Source organism: Onychostoma macrolepis, chromosome 18, assembly GCF_012432095.1.
Source record: "Onychostoma macrolepis isolate SWU-2019 chromosome 18, ASM1243209v1, whole genome shotgun sequence".
Taxonomy (NCBI): domain Eukaryota; kingdom Metazoa; phylum Chordata; class Actinopteri; order Cypriniformes; family Cyprinidae; genus Onychostoma; species Onychostoma macrolepis.
Window position 1 is genome coordinate 29,195,769 of NC_081172.1, and position 16,269 is coordinate 29,212,037.

At 36.2% G+C, this 16,269-nt stretch overlaps 1 protein-coding gene across 4 annotated transcripts in view; it reads left to right on the top strand.

Moving 5' to 3' along the window:
- The first annotated feature begins 2,724 nt into the window (after positions 1 to 2,724).
- The window catches only part of large2 (LARGE xylosyl- and glucuronyltransferase 2), a 73,725-nt gene continuing 60,180 nt past the window's right edge, over positions 2,725 to 16,269 (top strand). For 2 of the 4 annotated variants that reach the window (XM_058751978.1, XM_058751982.1), the window contains exon 1: positions 2,725 to 3,332. The gene's annotated coding sequence lies outside the window, so the exon portion shown is untranslated. The remainder of the gene's footprint in view (positions 3,333 to 16,269) is intronic. The other 2 variants (XM_058751979.1, XM_058751981.1) reach the window with 2 other exon arrangements.

Consider the following 16,269-nt stretch of genomic DNA (forward strand, 5'->3'; position numbering starts at 1 on the left):
ACAACGACTGAACCGCTGGAGGTCACTGATTATAACTAGTAGGAGTTCTTGCTCAACTTTTGTATTGATTTGCATCATGAGGCACTAGAGCCGCTCAGCTTTCTGCATTGGTAAATCACTGCGTCACATTGCTGGGTATTTGCATAAAGTTGAACTTCATTCGACTTTGTTGCATTGACAACTGTTGCTGTCAGTCGTGTTGTCTTAAGATGCCAACTCTCGTTGAACTTACATGACTTTTGTTTACTTTGTCACTGCAAATCGTTGACAGTGTGAAAACCCATTGTGAAAACAAATTGTCACTCAAATAAATCACTGTCTCCCTCTGATGTCTACCAACACCTTGTGCTTCCTAACTGTACTGAGTGAGATGCATGTAAAAAGTGTGAACTTAAAGGCGTGTTCACACTGACAGCTGGAGGTCGCCAAGTATCCTACTGTTGGTTGATAGCAGGAGCTCTTCCTTGACTTCACTGTCCATTTTATTTTTGGGTGGATACAGCTGCTCCACTGGTAGTTGCCATATCTTGTCACTCTGTATTTACATAAAGCTGAACTGCTTTGTTGTATTGACAACGCTAATTCAAATTGAATTACTTTTGGTTGCTTTGTTGCAAATCAGTGTCAGTATAAATGCCCTTTACGAAAACATTTTGTGCCACTTATAATTTTTTTTCCAACTATGGGCATTGTGTACTTTTCAAAACTCTCTTTAAAAACACTTCACACTCACAATAGTTTATTTAATTAATCTACTAACAATGTTCAACAATGAGTTATTGTCTTTGTCCTTTTTTATCTGAAAGTCATGAAAATGTTTCCACCACAGTGTATTATCCACCCCATCTCAAATAATGTACTGTGTTTAACAGCATTCTGCAATTTAAATTACAGTGATGCAAATTAAACTTAATTAAAGTATTTTTGGAATAAAATTACAAAATCATTTTGTCTTCAGGAAAATTTCATTGATAGAATTGAATGTATCCTGAATTAAATTAAATTATATTTGCACACATTTTTGCTGAATTTGGGGAAAATAGAGCTGAATTGGAAATGAATGTTTATTATTTTTAATAAATAGACCTCTCAACATAAAAAGTCCTTGAAGTTGAAGAAACACCCATACATTGTTTAAATTTAAAATAGATTTGAACTATACTTAGTATGAAATAAATGTATTAACATATTTACTGACATAATGACTCAAGACTTACTGATATGAAAAGTATAATTAAACTTTATTTAGTACTACTTTCTTAATATTAAGCCTAAAATGTGTTTTAATGTCCCATTGATGAGGATTGTATGATATGAATCATTATCTTTGAATAATATCGGTCTTTAAATGCAAGATATTTAAAGTGTACCTGAAGTTTACTTGCAATAGTTCCACTTTAGCACAATCAAATATTCTTCAGTATACCTTTAGTTGGACTTTAGCACTACATCCACACAATTAAGATGCATTAAGTACAAAATTAGTTGTTCTAATTTAGCAGACTTTAAGTATACTAGTTTAGTATAGCCTACTAAAAGTGCAATTGCAGGGTATTTTTTTATTAAGTACATAAACATGTAAATGTATTTGTAGAATGCTTAGCATGAAATAAATACATTTTAGTATATTTATTTTTCACTAGGGGACTCATTTTCCTTACCATGGATTAGAGTTGTGGATAAGGATAGTTCCTAACTGTACGATATAAAGTTGGAATTCAGTACCCAACTGCATCATGAGGAATCTAATGCGAGTTCCACTTTACCATTGTGTTTCTTCACATTTGCATGAAGATGAACTACCTAGAAGCTAATTTTGTTGCTCAGAGGTTGCTAGTTCATAGCTCAGGAGACCTAATGATGTTCTCAGATATGTTTATTGAAGTCATCAAATTTTTTCCCCCTTAGAAAACTAAAAATAGAAACAAATGAGTCAATTGTTGACATACAGTGAGAGAGTATAGAGCTATAAAATTAACGTGGATAGCAGCTCAGATTATTTGGTTTAAATTAATGATTTGTGACTTTTGATTGCAGACTCTGGTATCTTGGGAAATCTAAGCAGTTTGTTGAGGTTAGTGATACTCAAGAAGAGAGACAAGAGAGATTATTACACTCTCAGAAAAAAAGGTACGCTCTCACTGGGGTGGTAGTTTTTCAAAAGGTACACCTTTGTACCTTATTTACCCCTAAAGGGTGCATGTAAGTAACTTAAAGGTACACATTAGTACCTTAAATTGTACAAATTAGTACCTAAATGGTACATATTTGTACGTTTCGAACAGTCGCTGCTCCAGAAAAGCAAAACAAAAATCTACTACCTAAATGTCGTCTTGGAAAATCAGCTAAACATATTCGATATTTTGTATTTCTTCCTTCCAGTTTTACAGCATAGCCAACTGTCAGTGTCAATCATGTCATTTCAGACTCAAATTAACAACGCTCATTAAAAACAAATGACTCACTTCAACACAAATTATAACTGAACATGGGAGTCTTCGTTAAATCCACATCTGTACGTTTTCGGATCCAGACTTTGGGTTTTTCTGTGCATTAGTCTGTCGAGTGTAATAGAGTATCCAGTGTATAATGTGTCAGTGTTAGTGCAAGAGAGAGGGGGCAGAGAACAGAGGCAGGCCTGGAGGTGGAGCCTTCATTCTGATTGGCTGCAGCAAAAAGGGGCTGTCACAGAGAGGGCCGGATTAGCGGAGGTGGGGGAGGTGCTTCGCTTGCTCTGTATCTTTCAGCTGCAGATCAGAGCACAACGGCGAGAGATTAACACTCTTCACAAGCTCCGAGACCTAAGGAAGATGGAAGAGGACCTTGAATGTGTCCATGCGAGAGACAGAAAGCTGATTTAGGGTTTCTCTGCACTGGTTTCTTCTTCTCGGAGTGCCTCAGGGTAAGGACTCACTGTCCCTTGTCTGTCTCTTTTAGGAGTCTCTCTGATCCTTTGAGGCATGGACTACATATCATTTCAACCTTCCTGGGACTCTTCCTCTAAGATTTCGGAGCAGCTTTTTTCACCCCATTTCTAAAAGAGAGAGATATCTGTGTCGCACACTGATTCTATCAGACTTGAAGGGTTTCATTCGAGAGTTCCTTCAGTCTTCTCTGCCTTTCTCTCTTTTTCTCTCTGTGTCTTTGTGATCATGCACTGAAATCATCATTTCGTACATTGAGGGCACACCTGTCTCTCAAATTCACTCACTTGTGTGGATCTAACCAGAACTCTGCAGCTGGAATTTTGGGATGGATATTGCGATGGATTTTGGGATTGCCGTCTACTTCATTTAACGCTGAACCTGCCGCACAAGACAAGGTGAAAAAGGGTAAGAACTTTTGTATGTGATGTTTTTTATATTAAATATATTATAACGTCATATATATCGAAATACATTTTTATATATTTCAGCACTGAATTTATATATTCAGTGTTGAGAGTTAAATAAAATGATATATGTATGTATGTAGTTTATACATAGAAATATGCAAAGTTTTAGGGTTTAAAACATTTAATACAAAGAAAACTCACGATTCTTCACTATTTCTAGGTCACTATTAAATTAAGTAAATTTGTGACATCATGTGAACTCCTTTGCACAGACTCAAGATGCTTTTTAGATAATCTCAAATCATGCTGCAGAATATGATCAAAATTTACGTTGTAAAAAAGATCTTATGATTTCTACTTAAAGGTCTCACTCAAATTGTTATGCAGATAATATATTTTAAATGAACCTTCATGTTCTCACAATTAGGCATTTATCGTGTGGCCACTAATCTGTGTATTCCCTCAGTAGTGAGCGCATTGTTACAGATTTATTAAAATGACATGATTTAATTGCCCATAAACACTGACTCACTTTGATGGCAGCAGCCGCTGGTTGTCACATTAAAACTTTCTGCGCTTGTGGCCGAGGATGACCGCTTTTTAACTACCGACCGTGTGTGTGAGGTGTGTGTTTGTGTGTGTATGGCCATGTGACGGGCTGGTCTCTGGATACTGAAAAGGTTACTGCTAATTACACCACATTTCTCTCCACTGAAGCACAAAATGTAGGACTCCCTGTGTTCCTCCCAGCAGCTGTTATTCTCTTAACACACTTCAGTTTCTCTCTCTCCACTCACACATCTGTATATCAGCGTTTAGCAATCTCACACTCTCGGCTCTCTACAGAGCGCCGTCCCTGTTTCACTTCACACAAGCAGAGCGATCTTCAATCAGTGTGTGTGAGTGTTTATACACTCAGGGAGGGGTTCGTGTGTGTGTGTGTGTGTGTGTGTGTGTGCGCTCAGGGGAGAGATTGTGAGAAATTGTGTGTGTTCGTGTGTGAAACGGGTGTGTTTCTCTTCTTTCTGTCGGTGACAATAAGCTTGTGGGAGTCAGTCAGTCAATTAGTTCAACCTTTCCGGTCTTTTGCATGTCTTTTTGTTTGAACTTCAAGCTCTCTATTGTCATTGCGCAGGTACAAAGAGATTAGAATTTTTAGTGCTCCACGAAATCGCTGCAATTACAGTGAATATGAAATCAAAACAGACCCAATCTACTTTCTTATTACATGTAATAACACTCTTAGTGTGAATGATTCATCTGTGCGCATTATTCCAAAGAAAAATGTGGTTTGACTTTGTAATTTTTCTTCAAAAATAAATTATTTAGCCTTTCTGCTGACATCATTTGGACCATAATGTTAACCAGTAGCCAACTGCATATTTAACTGCATTCAACTGCATATTTAGTCATCGTTTTAGTAAATTCAGATTTGGTCTAGTGTGATTCTTCAGTGTTATTTTAGTAACACTGAGATATTATTATAGCTTTTAATAAGATTTAGATATTTGGTTTCACTTTATTTTGATGGTCCCTTTAACACATTCTATTGACTATATGTAATATAAGTACTAACTCTCATTAGAGTGTTAGTAGTGTATTAGTTGACTGGTAGGGTTAGGGTTAGATTAAGTTGACACGTTCTTGCAAAGTTACTTATAGTCAGTAGAATATCTGTTGGGAGACCAACACAATAAGGAGTTAGTAGATATGAAGCAGACAGTCTACTAACACTCTTATGAGAGTTTGTTGACATGTAGTTGCAACATTACTTAGTGTCAACAGAATGTTCAAAAGGGACCATCAAAATAAAGTGTTACCAGATATTTTTGTTCTTTATTAATATTTTTGTTATTAGTATTTTTATGCATACGCATATAGATTTTTTTATTAGTTTTATTTTATTTTTATTAAATCTTTTTCAGTTTTAGTTTTTTAGTTAACTGTAAAAACCCTGATTTATTTTGATTTAAAATGTAGTAGTCATTTTTTTTTTTCAAAATATATATTTTAAGGCTGTCAAAGTTAACTTATTTACTTAAAATATATATTTATATCCAACATTATTTAAATAATGGGTAGAACATTTAATTGTAATAAATTATTTTCCAGATAATACTTTATTAATTAGCTTTGACTTTAGTACAGTGGCAATATAAAAGTTATAAACAGCATGTCTTTGTAATATCATGCTTTTTTTTTTATATACTGTATATATAAATGGGTCTTATACATGAAAATATGTAGCTGTCATTATATATTAGGGAGGGGATCCTTGCAAAGAGATCATCATCTGCTTGAAGTAGAATATACTAAAGCAAATTTTGCATCGATGCAAAATATTAATGTGATGATATGATAATGCAATCATATTGTCTTGTCCTCATTTCACATCTCATAAAGTCAATTTCCATATCCATGTCTTCAGCGCCATTGCTACTTAACTCATTTTCTGAGGTAACTTCTGAGCAACGCTTTATGATATATGAGTAGGAGAATGTAAAGTAGTTTTAAAGGCTTCCTCTGAGCCGAGCCAAAGCTTTACTCTTCCTGTAATAGTGCTGACACATTTTTGTTGGTTTTGCAGGACATTTACACTCATTTTATAGCCTGTTGGAATGACGGTGAGCAGTATACTGACAGCACAGAGCGCAGTCTCGTCGCTCATTCTTATGTCTCTAAAGTTGTTGTCACCTCGGGTTGTGAACAGGCTCTGTTTGTGATCGTGATGGTGGTCACCAACTGTGTATACACACATGGCTGAAGCTTGGCTTAGGATGATTAGATTCCCACTCTTTATCCTTCTGAACCACACACACACGCACGCACAAGGTCTGACAGATGGCCTTCCTTGAGAGAAAGACAGTGATCCTTTATCACCTTGTCCTTTGTAGTATCAACAGTGTCGTTTGAAGAAATGAAACAGGCTCCCTGATTGCACCAAAAGGGCAGTTTGCTGACAGAATTGCAAGGATAGTGACCCCCAGAGTGACGCCGAAACAGCATGTTTCTGATTCAAATCACATTTTCACATTCAAATAGCTCCTTTTCATCCTTCTGTGGTTATTCATCTGTTTTTCCTTCATCTTTCGCTCTTTTTCACTCTCAGTAAATGTCATGAATTCAGTGTGCTTCACATTAATATGGGCAAATTGATTGGTGAATGGGAAAGTGACCAGGGGTGGAAAAAAGTCCAAAAAATGGAATAAAAAAAAAAAAAAGAAATATTGTGTATAAAATATATATATATATATATATATATATATATATATATATATATTTTTTTTATGTATAAAACATGTAAGAAATATTTGTTTACTTTATTGAAACTGAAAAATACTTTACACTAAAATTAGATAGATGGATGGATAGACAAATTACAGGTAGACAGATGGATAGGTAGAGAGATGGATGGATAAATGGGTAGAAAGTTGGAGAGATAGACGAAGATGGGCAGTAAGAGACAGACAGACAGACAAATGGACGGATGGACGGATGGATGGACAGGTAGAAAGATGGATGGATATACATTAGATAGATAGATAGATAGATAGATAGATAGATAGATAGATCTTATTATATCTCTGTATTTATAAGTAAAATATAATTACAAACATACATCATGGTAGTATTTGTTTAATTAAATTTCTGTAATAAAAAAAATCAATAAAGTGTAATAAAATGTCTGGACATGATTTGCATTACTGTTTTACAGTAATGAAAATGTTTTAACATTTTATTGACTTATTTAGCAATATAATAACGAGAATGTGTTAGTAAACAGTCTAGAAAACAAATCACAAGGTTCTAAAATGATTCCATCAATAGGATCCTAAAACAGGCTTCATTTCCTGAGATGTGCCCCTTTGACATGTCACGCATGACTCGTTTAAAGTTCATCTGACAGAACCAAGGGTGTCTATGTGCTAATTTTACAGCCTGGGGTCACACGCAGTGATTAATATATCATAAGCTCATCCTCACAGGTACATGCAGATATCTGTGACCTCTCAATCTTAATGGAAAACCTTGCCACAGGTCTCGTCACTAACACTAGAGGCCTCGCTTTGTTTGAGATGAGTTATGCAATGCAAGACTCCACAATGTTGTTTTTAGCATCGAGGTCAGTTACAGCAAAGGAGCTTTTGATGGTGTTTAAAAGGGCCGAGATTTAGGTGCAGTAACGTATAATCCCACACTCACGTCAGCTGAAACATACCAATAAAGACTGAAGGCGAGTATCGTGAATAATGTTATACAAGAATGAGAAAAGAACTCAAGTGACCCTGAAGGAGGATTGGCTTTACCACCCACGTCCTGCTTCGAAGTACACACAGAAACGCACCGAAAGCATTAATGACTAGTGGGTCAGCACCCACGACACACCGCTGGCATTGCCACACTCCAGAAAAGCTGTTTTTAATTGATTTTCTGCCTTCACATAGAAGTAGCAAGAAAATTAATGGTCTTGTGACAAATTCTCAACTGTACTGTCCTCACTTTTTTTTTTTTTTTGGCCTTTTTTCCTTGGGATAGTCAAGGCTAGGGATAGTGAGTTATAGGGTAGGAATGGGGTCAGGCATAGTGAAATCTACAGATTTTATGCATGCACTGCAGCTCGTGCGTGTCAAAAGCACATACGCTACAGTTGCACTCGTCATGTGTCATGTTCTCATCTAATGTGTTGTGTAGCCAAAACTGAACATTCTGAAAAAGAATCAACCTCTAGTGAACCCAGATGCCTAATGCTTTTAAAGTTTTAAAAGCATTTGTTTTGAGTTTACTGCTAATTGTCCTTGCCACTATGTTATTGGATGCCCTCGTGGAAAAGAAGTGCACTTTAGCGTACTTTTAATACAGAACTTATATACTTATACTTAAGTGCAGACTGCATGTAATGTTTTAGGACACTTAATTGCATGTTATTAACAATTACATGGAAATGTATTATGGTTTAAATTTATGCTAAATGGAATCTATATTAAATGCGAACCACTTAAGTACATCTTTCTATGCGATTTACTTTTGTTTTTGAAATATGGTTAAATTGTTCTGTCAAATGCACTTGTTACGGGGCGAACGAGACGCAAAACATGCAGATCCATTTGCAAGCTTTATTCCAAGACGCAGTGGTGGAAAGAGCACTGAAAAAATATTCTCAAGTAAAAGTAAAAAAAAAAAAAAAAGGCTGTACATTCTGTAATTCACATTATCTTGTTTGTCATAAAAAATGAAGAATATCTATCATCCAGCAGTTTTAATTTTGGTTACACTTTATTTCAATAGTCCACTTTAGACATTCTAACTAGAAGTAACTTTTTCAACTACGTGTCAACTAATTCTCATTAATTTGCAACTACATGTCTAATAACTCTGAGTAGGATAGATTTAGGCTTATTTTAAGGTAAAATAAGTTGACATACTTGCAAAGTTTCTCATAGTATATTGAATGTTGTGGACCCATCAAAATAAAGTGTTAGAAGATATTAAACAGACAGTCTACTAATATTCTAATGACTGCTAGTTGACATGTAGTTGCAAAGTTACTTACTGTTAGTATGTCTAAAGTGGACTATCGAAATAATGTTACCTTAATTTTGAAAGCCAACTCTTTAAAATAAATCAAAACAGCACAGAAACAGCATTCAGTTGAAGAAAAGATGAAAGTTATTCTCAGTACAATCATCTCCATTTAAATCAAAGTTTGAAAAAAAATAGATTTAAAATTATATGCCACTGAGTATGCTGTTGTTGCACTTAAGATATTAATGTTTAGAACAGTGCAAATACAAACACCATTAGAAACTCATAGTTTCAGAATCACACACCATGATATGGGTTAAAATGAGAGCCCATTTCTCTCCAAAACTGTGCCAGTTTTAGCGTTTTGCAATAAAGAAATAAGAATAACTAAACTTGATAATTTGTTACAATTTGAACATAAATGCACATTGTTCTAGAAGGATGGCATCACGCCATACCTTTTACACATTTACTCGAATTGTTATGCTGATAATACAATTTGTAAGGAAAAATGCATTAAATAGCTAAGTATTTCTGGGGATATTTTTTCAAAAGAAAACATACACGCGCAAACGCACGTCTCTTTGCTGAGCTGCGGCGGTCTCGGTGAATCAGCAGCAGTGGCGGTTCTACATTGAATTACTCCCCGGGCGAGACCCCCTCTGAGCGCCCATGCAGTAGCCTATTAACGCCACGGGTCATCAGTAAGGTGCAGACTGGTCTTCAATATGAGTACATTATTTCAAATCGTTTTACAGTGTTTCCAACACACCTTTTCACAGCGCGCATCACACGCTCAAACTCATCAAAAATCAACAAGTTCAACAAGAAACAACGACTTCTCCAAGTGGCAGCTGCAGAACGCACGCGAGAGCGAGACGAGGCAGCGCAGATCGCGCGGGAATTTATCGAACGTGGCACTTGCGGGAGTTAACACTGTACGCAATACCCACAACCTCACACCACATTTCAGGCTGTAGATAGCCAAGCATAAATCATTTAATAAGAAGAAATCTGAAATTTACCCTAAAATATTAGAGGAAGATGCGACTGAATTGATGCTTGAAGAATGCACTTCCAGCAGCCATGATAAACAGCAGTTGACAGTTAATGTTTTCTATGCACAATTTGATTTGAGGAAAGTCACGAGACCAATTACTATCTCTCCATCCAATCACTTTGATGGATAAAAATAAAATGAGCATGTAATGACCACAAACAGAGGAAAATAGCGGATTAAAAGTACCCATACATCACTTAAAATGTACTCAAGTAAAAGTAAACAATTTTTAAACTACTCAAAAAAGTACAATTACTGATAAAAACTACTTAAATTACTGTAACGAGAGTATTTGTAATTCGTTACTTTACACCCCTGCCAAGACGCGATCACAAAAAGGCAAGAGTCAAACTATGGCAAACAGGTATAACAGGCAAGACAAAGGCAAGCGTGGATATCCAGAGGGCTTGAGAAGAGGGGTAGTTCAATAACATAAGCAATAGTCCAGTCGAGCTGCAAACACAGTCCGAAACAGCAGGGCAAAGGGTAAATCCAAAATACACAAGCAAGAATCAGGTAACAGACAACACAAGGCAAGACTAGACTAGACTTAAACTAGAACTATGAACAAGAAACTAGGGTAGAAAACTGGCTCCTTAAAATAGCTATCGCTAGGAGAGCGATATACACTAAACAATACTTGGTGATCTGAAAGAGGAAGTCCAAGGCTTATAAAGCATGTCTGATTGGATTCAGCTGTGTATGTGTAATCAGTGCATTCAGCTGTGTGTGTGTGTAATCAGTGCAATGGATGATGGGAACTGTAGTCCGGAGTAACATGTAACAGTCTGTGTAGCGTGAGAGTCAATATGATGGAGAGGCGACCTCTTGTGGCAGTCGGATGGAAGGCCATGAACCGGATTCGTGACAGCACTGATAAGCATTTATGGTAAACTAAAATATACATTAATGTAATTTCTATTGAAACTTATATGTCATGTATTTAAATATATTTGTAATTACACATTTGTAATGATGAAGTTGCAATTTTATACATTTAAAATGTATTACATTTAAATGTGATATCAAATAACACACTACAGTTAAAATTATAATCAAGTGCTTTACGTGTGATTTAGTATGTTAGTCAACACAACAAAATAAGTTTGCTTCTTTAAGCATGGCAAAATGTTACTAAAACAAATTGATTAAAATGCACTTTAAAGTAAAACTTGACACTATTTGACAATATTTGACATGAAAGTGCACTGTATTTACACATAAGTGGCCTTTTATTTTGTTAATATTATATTATCTGCAAGTACCGTTTTCTAGAAATATATTTTTAAGATTTGAAGTACACTACAAGTGCAGATTTAATACAATTAAAGGGACAGTTTGCCCCCCAAAAAATGTTACCAAACCTGAGTTTTTCTTCTGTTGAGCACACAAGATATTTTGAAGAAAGTTGGTAAGCAAACATTTGACGGTAGCCATTGATATGAAAAAAAAAAATAATACAATAGAAGTCAATGGGTACCATCAACTGTTTGTTTACAATATTTTTAAAATATCTTCTTTTCTGTCTGACACATATAGGTTTGGAACAATTTGAGGGTGAGTAAATGCTGACAGATTTTTAATTTTTTGGGCGAACTATCCCTTTAAGCACACTTCGTTTTCTCAAGGGTGTTAATACGACAGATTGAAGAAATGTCCTTGCATTGACAGTGCCATAACTCTGTAACTTTTATCAGACATTTGAGTTTTTGTATGTTGGAGAGTTGAATGTACTGAGACCGTGATCAATCTGGGAGAAAGAGAGGAAGTGATGTTCGGGATTAAAAATTGATATTCGCCTAAACATTAAATATTTAACAACAAACTACCTTTGTTTCCTCGCTGTACAAGAGCACAACATCAAGCCCCTGTCAGAACATGCCTGACTCGCTTTCATCTAACACTGATACAACACTGTCTACAATTCTTCACTGAAGACATTTGCAGGCAAACGTTTGCCCAGGATAAGTAGACAAACATTACATTTAACAAAAGCCCTCCATGACCCTGCTTATCATCCCATCATTCCTTCTTTTCTTCCAGGACCCAGGGTCAGAGAAGATAGTGTGAAAATGAAAGGGCCAATGGCAAAGGTCATTGTTTGTTTTTATTAAAGTCAGGTGGCCTTCAAGACCCTGGAGTCACTTTTTAGGAGCCACCAGCATGTGCCTGTGTGGTTACAACCAGTTGGATGACCCTTTAGTTAAATGCACGACACACTGCTGTTTAGGTTCTGCATTCACATTCGTAACCCCCCTCTAGCTCGTTTGCACATATAAAGGCTCATTGTGTGTGTGTAAGTGAGGCCGATCACAATCTTGTGTTGTTTGATTTCAAGTAGGAGGTGCTGGGGAATGTGCCTGATCAGCTGCCGTAGGTGTGAACGGTTTATGACGTTTGTAGCAGGCTAGCTCTGTTTTTATGTGAATCTTAAGAAGTACACTAGCATAAAAGAGTATAAGTTATGGCAATAATATAAGTCATAAAAGTGTATTGTCTTTAAGTACACTTAAGTGGCAATTTATTTCATTAATATTATATTATCTGCGAGTACAGATTCTTAAAAATATACTTTCAAGATTTGAGGTACACTACAAATGCACATTTAATACAATTAAGCACACTTATTTTCATTAGAGAGAGCTTCGTTCTCTGCAGCCTACTTCATATTAGCTTGTTTCTGAAGCACATCCACTTCATTAAATGTTTAGCAAGACAAAAAGTGTGTGATGAAGCCCCCCGGGCCCTTTTTCCATTTGGGTACAATCACAGGTCCGCAGTCAAAATGTCTCATCCCCCACAATGCACCAAATTGCAGCTATAATAAGCCACATTCATTGGCTTTCTCCACATGTGAAGGCAGATGAATGAGAATAGAGAATATGGCTGTCCTGGGGGATGAGGAGCAGGGCCCGGCCCCTGCAGTGTGCTCTCAAAGGACGCGGCGGAGGGTTATCTACAAGCCTCAATGCCCAAATCTCTCCACACAGAGAGAGAGCTCCCAGGAGTCTTGGGAAAAAGCATGCAGTGTGCCTATTGTCAAGGCTGTTCCTGCAGTGTGATCTGATATTTGTGCACTATTGCTTTTCTTTTATCATCATTGTGAAATACACAAATAAATGTGTCACGAACTGCTCGCATACTGTCCTTACTGTCATGTCATGTCAAAACTATTTGTATAGTGCTTTTAACAATAAACTTTTTCACAGCAGCTTTACAAGCAATCAAGCATTTGAGATTTGCTATATTTTATTTTTTGCAATGAAATAAAGTCACACAGCCAAGATTTGCTAAATATAATCTACTGCTTTTCATGTTGTGCTGTGTATCCAATTTTAATATATAGTTGTATTTGCTCCAAAAAAATTAAATAAAATACAAATCAGGCAGTTGGGGTATGCAACCCCAATTCCAGAGAAGTTGGGACGTTTTGTAAAATGCAATACAATCAAGAATCTGTGATTTGTTAATTCTCTTTAACTTTTATGTACTTTATATCCAACTTTAAATATATCACTTGAAGATAATAATATAGTAAACAATTTTGACGATATAACAATCAAGCAGTTGAGATTAGCTATACATCACATATCAGTTAACGTCAGTGTGCTATATTTATAAGGTTGGATATTCTTATAGTAGTTGATGGGCTTTTATTTAATTGACAAAAGTACAAAGAAAAGATTTCCAAAGTTTTCACTGACCAACATAAATGTATTTTGTAAATATGAACTTTTTTTTCTTTTCTTTTGACGGCTGCAACACATTCCAAAAAAGTTGGGACAGAGGCAAAATAAAAGTGAAAAGGTTATAGAATATCCATGTTAAACTGTTTTGAAACAGTTCACGGTAAGCAGGTGATTTGGTAATAGGTTAAGGTATCTTGTTTAGGTATGAAAGGAGCATCTCAGTCTTTGCAAGCAAAGCTGGATCATGGCTCATCACTTTGTGCCAAATTTCACAAGAGAAGTATCAAGCAAATCAAAAATCACATTTCACAATGCAAAATTGCAAAGAATTTAGGTCTTTCACCAAGTATCATACATAATATTGTGAAAAGATTCAGAGAATCCATAGAAATCCCAGTACATGTAGGGCAAGGCAGGAAACCTCAGTTGAATGTGCTTGACCTTTGAGCCCTCAGATGGCATTGCATAAGAAACCGTTATGCTACGGTGTTAAATATAGCCACATGGGCTCAGGAGTACTTCACAAAACGGGTTTGTAGAGACGGAGTGAATGTGTTAGACTGGTCTACCTGCAGTCCAGATCTATCTCCAATGTATGACCAGTCATGAAAAGGAGAATCAGTCAATGACGATCACAGACTGCTGAGCTTCTGAAGTCTTGTATCAAGGGAGACTGGGCAAAAATTTTGCTTGCAACAATTAGTCTCCTCAATTCCCAAACAATGAAACATTGTAATCAAAAGGAAGGTTGATGTGACACAGTGTTAAACATGCCTCTTTCCCAACTTTTTTGGAGTGTGTTGCAGCCATCAAAATCAAAATTTGTTCATATTTACAAAATACATTTACGTTGGTGAGTGAAAACATTTCTTTGTACTTTTGTCAATTAAATAAAAGTTACAAGAAAATGAACAAATCTCAGATTCTTGATTTTATTGCATTTTACAAAATGTCCCAACTTCTCTGGAATTGGGGTTGTATGAAAGGAACCCCATATATAACATACATGAAATCACCCCATAGCAGATCTATACAGGTGGAGCTGGGGAAGGTGGAGGGTTTCTGAAGCACACTGCTATAGCAAGCCCTAGTCAAGTATTTGAAAGTTGAGCAGCAAGCTCATTGGCTGCTGATGTGAAAAGAATCAAATCAGCTGTGCCATGTGATAATGATGTGATTATATCAGATTGAGTTAGAACCTATCAGCCTGCGCCATATAGAGTTTTATGACAAAACTTTATATTTACATTTTTGCTACGATAAAGGCAAAGTAAGATGTGCTCTGTGTTTAACTTTTAATATATCGCTGGGCAATAATGTCACTACCATTTTACATAAAATTATGTACTATAACTAAACGAGTGTACTATATCAAAGTGGAAAATGCTTATATCCAACTTTATAATAAAGAGCTGCACTATTATATAGTTACATTTTGCACTGAAATCAGACAGTTGAGATGTATACAGTATATATCACTTTACATGAGTGTACTGTATAATATACAGAATATTCAAATGTATATGCAGAGCTGTGCGATAATACAGTTGACATTTTTGTGACAGTGCAAGCAATCAAGCAGTTGAGATTTGCTATATCCAAGTTCATATGAAAGCTGTGCAGTAATATAAATAATCACTGAGATTTGCTATATACTGTAGTAGACTATTTTAGTTTTATGTGAGTGTACTGTATGCATACAGATAAAGTAGGATGCACTTTATATCCAACTTTAAATATATTGCTTGAAGATAATATAGTTACATTTTTTGACGATATAACAATCAAGCAGTTGAGAGATTAGCCATACATTACATATCACTTAATGTCAGTGTGCTGTATTTGTCCAAGTAAGGTTGGATATTCTTATAGTAGTTGTATAATGATTGTGTGGTGATGTGTCTGTCTGATGGGCTGTTTGGAATGGCTGGTCTGTTACCCACAATCCCCCATGGTCTTTTGCTTGCCAGCTGAACTCCGACTCTCTTCCTCCGCTACTTCTCCTGCCTGGAGACTGTGCGACGGATCACGCTGGGCCAGATCCTTGGAACTGTGGGATTTACTGCTGACTAAGGACTCGTTTGGCGAGCTGAGTGGGTGGAGGAAAGAAAATGAGGGGGAAAAAGGGAAGATATTGTCAAATGTTCAGTAAGGTCAGTTGCTTTGCTGTGAGAGATAGAGAGATACAGGGTGGCACAAACATGTTAGGATCTGAGACTTGCTGTCAACCAGCATCATGTGTCCGCTTGGTCAGTTATGATGGTCATGCAAACATAATATCAGCAAAAAAATAAAAAAATAAATCAGTTGCCGCGCTCGCGCTGTGCTTGTTTTTCATTGTAATTGTGTTTATGGATGCATTAGCAGCACTTGCCTGTTAATGGAACATTACCTGATAATTCATCCTGTTGTCTTTTCCCCTGAGAGGTGTGATGTGTGTTCAAAAATGGGCTGTTAGTAAAAGAGACTGCTGTCTCTATCAGCTGCGTTCATACATTGTGTACAAATATAAGCAAGATCTACTTTATAAAACAGACCCTCCATCTCTGTGTCAAATGCAGTGGAAGAGTGTGGCTAAATTTAGAAATGGAATACTAGTAGTGTATACTAGCAAGTATACTGCATACTGTCTACTATTTTTTAAATGTCTGTGAAACCAGAGT